Below are 6,773 nucleotides of genomic sequence, written 5' to 3'. Positions count from 1 at the left end.
AAGTTAGTGAGTCTAGTTTGATAAGTTGAGGTCCAGGTATGTCGGGGACGTCTGGTAAAGATGCGTCATAAGCAGTCAGATAGTTGAGTCTGGGTTATCGGATGTAAATGGGGGAGGTCATTGTTGGCATATGTCCATGGTCCTTGAAGCTGTGGGCATGGCTGTGATCCCCTAGGGAGCATGTTACCGTGAAGGGAGACAGATCTGAGGCATGCTGGCATGTTAGCAGAGGGGTTGGAGGAGGGGGGGAGGGTGCTGTCAGAAGTGGGAGGAGAAAGAGAAGAGTGATGTGGTTCAAGCCAGAGCAGAAGGCAGTTCCAGACAGGAGAGCTGGTAGTATGAAGTGCAGTTGGAAGGAATAACCAACCTTAGAGATAAAGGGGTTTATGTTGAAAAGTGCTTTTCTTTTTTTGTTTTTTAATGTTTATTTCTGAGACACAGAGAGACAGAGCATGAGTCAGGGAGGAGCAGAGAGAGAGGGAGGGACACAGAATCCAAAGCAGGCTCCAGGCTCTGAGCTGTCAGCACAGAGCCTGACGCGGGGCTCGAACTCACAAACCGTGAGATCATGACCTGAGCCAAAGCCAGACGCTCAACTGACTGAGCCACCCCGGCGCCCCGAAAAATGCTTTTCTTAACCTATTGTATCTTCACATTTAAACTATTTCATTGTATACTAATAGCTCTCAAAAGATATTTGGGAAACGCCTGATCATATACTAAGCCATTTATTATGAGCGAGGGGAGCTGAGGTGAGCTAGAGGACTTTGAAAGATGGTGGAGGTTTGGACAGCCTCTATGAAGAATGGACACAGGGACTGACCAGAGATGAAGAAAGAATTTCTAGACGGTTTTGTGTCCGTCAAGGACTCAAGTGAGGCCCCAGATGAGACACTTGACATGGAGTCAACAGTCAACTTGGTTATGCCGTGTCTGGGGGCTCAGTAGCCCAGCAGTTAGGGCAGTTGTGATGGCAGAGATTGATTCTAGTTAGGAATTTGTTGGAAGACGTGGCATAACGGCCATGTGAGAAATTAATGGAGGCTCCTAACAAAAGATCAGGAGTCTTGCTTGGGATCCAGGCAAATTGGAGAAGGAAGTTGAACCAGCAGTGCTGACCTGACAGTGTGAAAGAATCAGGTAAGCTACAAGGACTGCACATCTTGAGGTAAAAAACATTTTTTCTAAGAAGGTCATAGGCTTCTACAAATAGAGTTTGTAGTCAGCAGTTTAGTGGAACGTTTCCAACTCTTGAGGTCCAAGGTGCGATGTAAACAACTTTGTTCACATAGTTCCCTGAAGTGGGTGGAGAAGCACAGCAGCGGAGTGGAGACCCAAGGCCTGGGTGACCAGCTGTTAACAGTGGTGTTGGTGTTACCTGGAAAAATCTCAGAGGTCAGGTGGAAAGAAAGATCTGATCTGTAGTCCTCCTGACCATGTGAATGAAATACTTATCCAGCTGCCTTGATTGTATTGGGATTTTAATTAGAGTCCTTTCTCCCTTCTTTTATTGATTTATTTTTAGGTTTTTTTTTTCATCATCCTACATATTCTGATGTAGAGGAGTAGGTCTTTTTCTATTAATCCTGTTCAATCAGAGACATCTCCTCTTTAATTCTGGGCTATTTTTTCTTTTTGTCTTTGCTCTTATTATTCTTTTGTCCTCTATTCTTCTCAAATTCCTCCATTTAAGAGATCTTTGACCTTTTGTTTCTGTTTTCTGTGTATCCTTTAGCTTTTCTCTGCTGTGCTACACTCTAGAAGAATTAACTGGATCTTCTAGCTCAGTGAGTTGCTCTTCAGCTGTATCGTTCAGCGTTCAGCCATCACTAGGCTTTTACTTTCAGTGGTCACAGTTTTAATTTCAAAGCTATGTATGTATGTATGTGGAAATGCGTTGCTATTCTTATATTTTTCTTGTATTTTTTGAGGCTAGTAATTATTCTTCTTTTAAAGTTCTAAACTCAGGGCACCTGGGTGATGCAGTTGGTTAAGCATCCGACTTCGGCTCTGGTCATGATCTCACAGTTCGTGCGTTTGCGCCCCACGTCAGACTCTGTGCTGACAGCTCAGGGCCTGGAGCCTGCTTCAGATTCTGTACCTCCCTCTCTCGCTGCCCTTCCCCCACTCACGTGCTGTCTCTGTCTCTCAGAAATAAATAAGCATTAAATTTTTTTTTTTTTAAAGTTCTAAACTCTTCTACAGAGCCATTGCAGGGGAAGGCAGGATGAGCCTGTATCACCAGCCTGTGTCTGGATGTGAGTGCTCCCTTGTTTGGCTTGGGTGGACTGCCATGCCTCTCCACTCCTACCACTTTCACCTGGGGGCAGATAATGTGTTGTCTCTGCCCCGTCCAAGGTGGGCGAGTAGACATGTAGTTGGCCAGGTGGCTGCTTCCACAATAGCCTGCTTGAATGCATCAGGTCAGTTACTCTTGGTGTTTCCGTCTCAGAGCATCAGCCACCTCTGAGCTTAGAATCTCTGATTTCGTGTTTATAGTAAGTCCCCTCCTTTCATATTCGGAACTGTGGTTTCTCTCCATCTCTCTGCTCTGGATTGTTTTCTCACTTCCAGGAGTTCCTTGTAGTGTTTGGTCCACGAAGGATACGGTCTTACTTGACAATATAGTTATGGATTCCTTTTCTTTTTAATTTTTGTTGTTATTTCTATGGATTGGGGGTAGGAGGGAGAAGCTGTGGCTTCAGGGGTCTGCTGCCCTGATTCAGCTTTCTCCACTTCCTTTTTATACCGTGAGATCATGCCATCTGCCTGTTCATTTGTCTTTACAGGCCGAAACCTCAATTTAGTTAGGAGCTGAGATAAATAGGTTAAGTCAGTGGTTTCTTGTTTGGCCTCAATAAAAATTGAGGTACGGAGAGTATTTTCCCTTTCGACATACATTCAGTTCATAGGGTTCATTGTGCCAGAGAGTATGAGTATCCTAGTGTCTGTTCCTTTATGCCTCCCTTCTCTTTACCACTGATGAAATCTGTGAAACCTGTCATCTTTCTTTGTGATTTACAAGACAGACTTTTCCAGGGTATGTCAACTGTTCCGAAGACAATGTTGTTAAGTATCAGATTTGGCAGATCAGATAGATAATGATGTGCCTGGGAAAGAATGGGCTATTGATGAGTCTCGTGTCAAAACTGATTGCCATATATGGGCAATTTTTCCCTTTCACCGTTTCCCCGGCTGTGGTCTGTGTGAGGATTTCATGAACAAGGGGCAGTTTTGATTCCACATCAGAACTGTGCTCTAGTGTGACTGCACCCTTGTCTTCTGCTTTTTTGTGGCAGGATTTGCAACTGCTAATCTTCCTGTAGCTTCCCCAAAGGTGGGCGTTAGTAGGAATGAGCACGTAGGAAATATACTGCCATTGAAAAAGAACCCTTTTTTATTACCGTTCAGAAAACAAATTCACTCAGCACTACTGTTTCCGTAAGATTGTTGCGTTTGCAAGATCCGTCTCTTCTTTAGAAACACTTTTTGAGGAAACTTGTACAGAATGATCACGGACCAATTCATTGTGATGAGCAATTGAGTAGACAAAGGAAAGAAAGAACCCAAGTGCTGAATCTGTTTGCTTTAGAAGAAAAGTTTCTAAAATGCATTCCCTGGGAATTTCTGCCACTGAATGAAACTCATTTCTATTCCCTTTATAGTCATCACATGTCACTCCTAGACCTTCTGGGAATGTCTACCCAACCAAAGTATGACAGTGGCAGTTCTGTTTTGAAACAGTCCTTTCTGCGTTTACAAAAGCCTGAGATTTTCCAGCAGGACGTTACAGAAAGACAAAGTGCTACCCCATCATTTTAGGATCAGCTGGATACGGCTGCTGCGCGTAGTCTGTGCATTGGCCCAGGGAGCCCGTGGCATGACAATTTGAAGATGAAGCTTAAAGATGTTTGTAAAGACAAATCTTTGTGGAATTTCCTGTGCCTCAGACCTAGTGTGTGTCAGTGTCATGCCTGTCTAAGAGAAAGCGGGTCAGTATACATCAAAGCAGATCTTTCCAGAATGTATGTAAAATTCATAATAAGGTTGAGTCAGGTTCAGCTTTTCTTCCAGAAAGAATAAATCAGTGACCCTTAAATGTTTGATAGTATTAGTTCTGGTTCTGGCTCCAACTAACTGTAAAGGGGCTGGGATGTGTAATCCCTCTCCCTGGGGGACAGGACAACGAGATACCAGTGATCAGTGGTACTGTCGGCCACGGTTGGCGTAAGGCGTTCTGTAGCACTTTCTGCCCGCTAGCATATTTTCCCTCCTAAGTGATTCATAGTGAACACGACTATGAGAAAATAAAATACTTTTTGGTGGTCAAATTAAAATTATAGTCTTTAAGACACGTAGCATAAAAACTTAGTATCCAAGTTCTAGAATGGTGGGAAAGAAGGAAGGGGCTCACTTTTGCCTTTTCCTACCATCTAAGAGAAGAAGTGAGGGGGAGGAAATGAATCAGGCTTTTGCTTTGTGCCTCCTATGAACATCCCCACCACACCCCTCCAGATATGGACTGTTTCATAGCTTCCAATGTCTAGGTTTTTCTTTCCTTTTTTTTTTTTTTTTTTTATTTATTTTTGAGAATAGGCAGAGAGAGAGAGAGACAGAGAATCCTTCAAGCAGGCTCTGTGCTGACAGCACAGAGACTGACGCGAGCCTCGAACTCACAAACCTGTGAGAGAGACCATGACCTGAGCCAAAATCAGGAGTTGGGACACTTAACCGACTGAGCCACCCAGGCACCTCATTGTCCATGTTTTTCTGAAAGGCAGAACAGGGTTTCAAACTCTGGTCTGACTTGGCTCTAGCGACCAAGGGTTCCTCTCATCACCACACCGTGCTGTCCCTGACGGTCCCTGCAAGTGGTTTCCATGTGTATTTCCAACAGATTTCTAAGGCCATCCCTTAGAGTGAGTGGCTTGGCGTGGTGGGCGTGGCTAACTCAGATGCACCCTCCACTTCACAGACATACCTTATGTTTAATATGCCACTCCACCCTGGAACCTGGGTTATTTTAGAAAGCCAGTGTAAGCATTCTTAGAGAACCTCACGGCTTCTGCCTTCCATGAATGCTTTAGACATGGGCCTTGAGCCTCTCTTGATAATAGATGTTCTACTGTGGCCTCCACAGGCACCATCCCATGTGGAAATCTGACAGAATGGAAAGGAGATAAATTTTTTTAAACAGGTTTTGACTTCTGACCTTCTAAAAAGTTCAGGCTGGGAGAAGTCTGTGTGAATTATTATGCTTGGTGGTATCGTTTTTGATGTGCCCCATAATACTGGAGAACTGGTGTTGGGGGATCTGTGCAGATGGGTTGTATAGATGATACCTTCTGTGAGAATAAGGACATGATATTAACCCACTGGTCAGGAAAGGACATGATATTAACCCCACTGGTCTGAAGGGTGGGGACACGTGTAGGGGTGAGGTGTGAAGGAAGGGTCAAACTCAGCTCAAGGAGGGGAGGGCATTTCTCCTTGGCATGGGATGGACAAGAAAACAACATGGACAGACAGATGACTCTACTCTGAAGAATCCAAAGTCCAGTCTGGAAGTAGTGAGGATGACAGAGGAAATGATGGAAGGTGGGACATGAAACATGGGGACACACTTCTCTTTTGGGGTTTAAATGACCCCTGTAAAGCCTGCAAGCAGGGCATAGCTTCTTGGGAAGGGTCCACAGCTGCCTGTGGAAATCATCCTGAGGCTTACACATCGCGACTACACTGTCTCCCACTGTTCACAGCATCCCCTTTATTTATAAATCACCATAACTGTCAGACTTTTTTGAAAAAGGATGTTCTGAGGCTGATCAAGGTGTGATCCTGAGGTTTGGCAGGGTGAATCAGGGAAACAGCCAGCCTTGGGAATCCGGCAAACCCAAGCTTGAACGCTGCATGAGTTCCTTATTGACCGGGACCCTGGGCGAGTCCCCCAAGCTTTCTAAACTTCCATCTTCTCATCTCTGAAATGGAGGTACACTACCATTTTCCTTTGGGGTCTGGTAACATCAAATGCAATAATATGTAAACAGGCATTCGGTTACATAAATGTTCCTTTTTCCTCGGTTCCCACTTCAAAGTACAGGTACTGAGCCAACACATTAGTGCTTCCTTTGCATTTAGATACTCTCCTAATGTTTCTGTCAAAATGAAAGGATACGTAATGCCCAAATCCACTATGCCCACCCACCGCCCACCACCCAGAGCTTCACTCAGCAGGTTGCTTACAGGCCCCAGGCAGAAAAGTGGGGCAGAAGAGTGGCTAGTTGTTACTATACTGAGTGTTGGGTTGGAGGTCTGGCCAGGTTAGGCTGGGAACGTCTTCCAGGGACGGAAGCTCAGACGAGGTGCCACAGGATGGCGTGAGGACACCAGAGGGAAGGAAGGATGTGGGAAATAAGAGATAGGTTTTGTCAGCATCTTATTTTTGCCTAGGGATGATGGCTCTGTCCTCATACTTTACAGTGTCACCGCTGTGAGACTGTAGTTTCCCGAAGAAGGAGTTACATTTTAATTAGCCATACAGGTACCTGATTTCTTGATGTATCAGTCCTTTCCTCCAGGCCTCATCGTTTTGGATTCTTTTTGCCCCTGTCCGCCACTTGCTAGTCCTCTTATGTGCATCAGAAGGAAAGCACCAAGCAGCCTGGAAATCCTATTACCAGACCTCAGGATATTAATTGTCGCGTTCTCCCCCACGGTTACACAAGTGCTGAAAAAGTGGTTCTCTTTCAGTAGTGTCTTGTCAAAACGCCAGG

This window comes from Prionailurus bengalensis, chromosome C1 (assembly GCF_016509475.1).
Source record: "Prionailurus bengalensis isolate Pbe53 chromosome C1, Fcat_Pben_1.1_paternal_pri, whole genome shotgun sequence".
Taxonomy (NCBI): domain Eukaryota; kingdom Metazoa; phylum Chordata; class Mammalia; order Carnivora; family Felidae; genus Prionailurus; species Prionailurus bengalensis.
Note: the sequence above shows the minus strand (reverse complement) of the source record.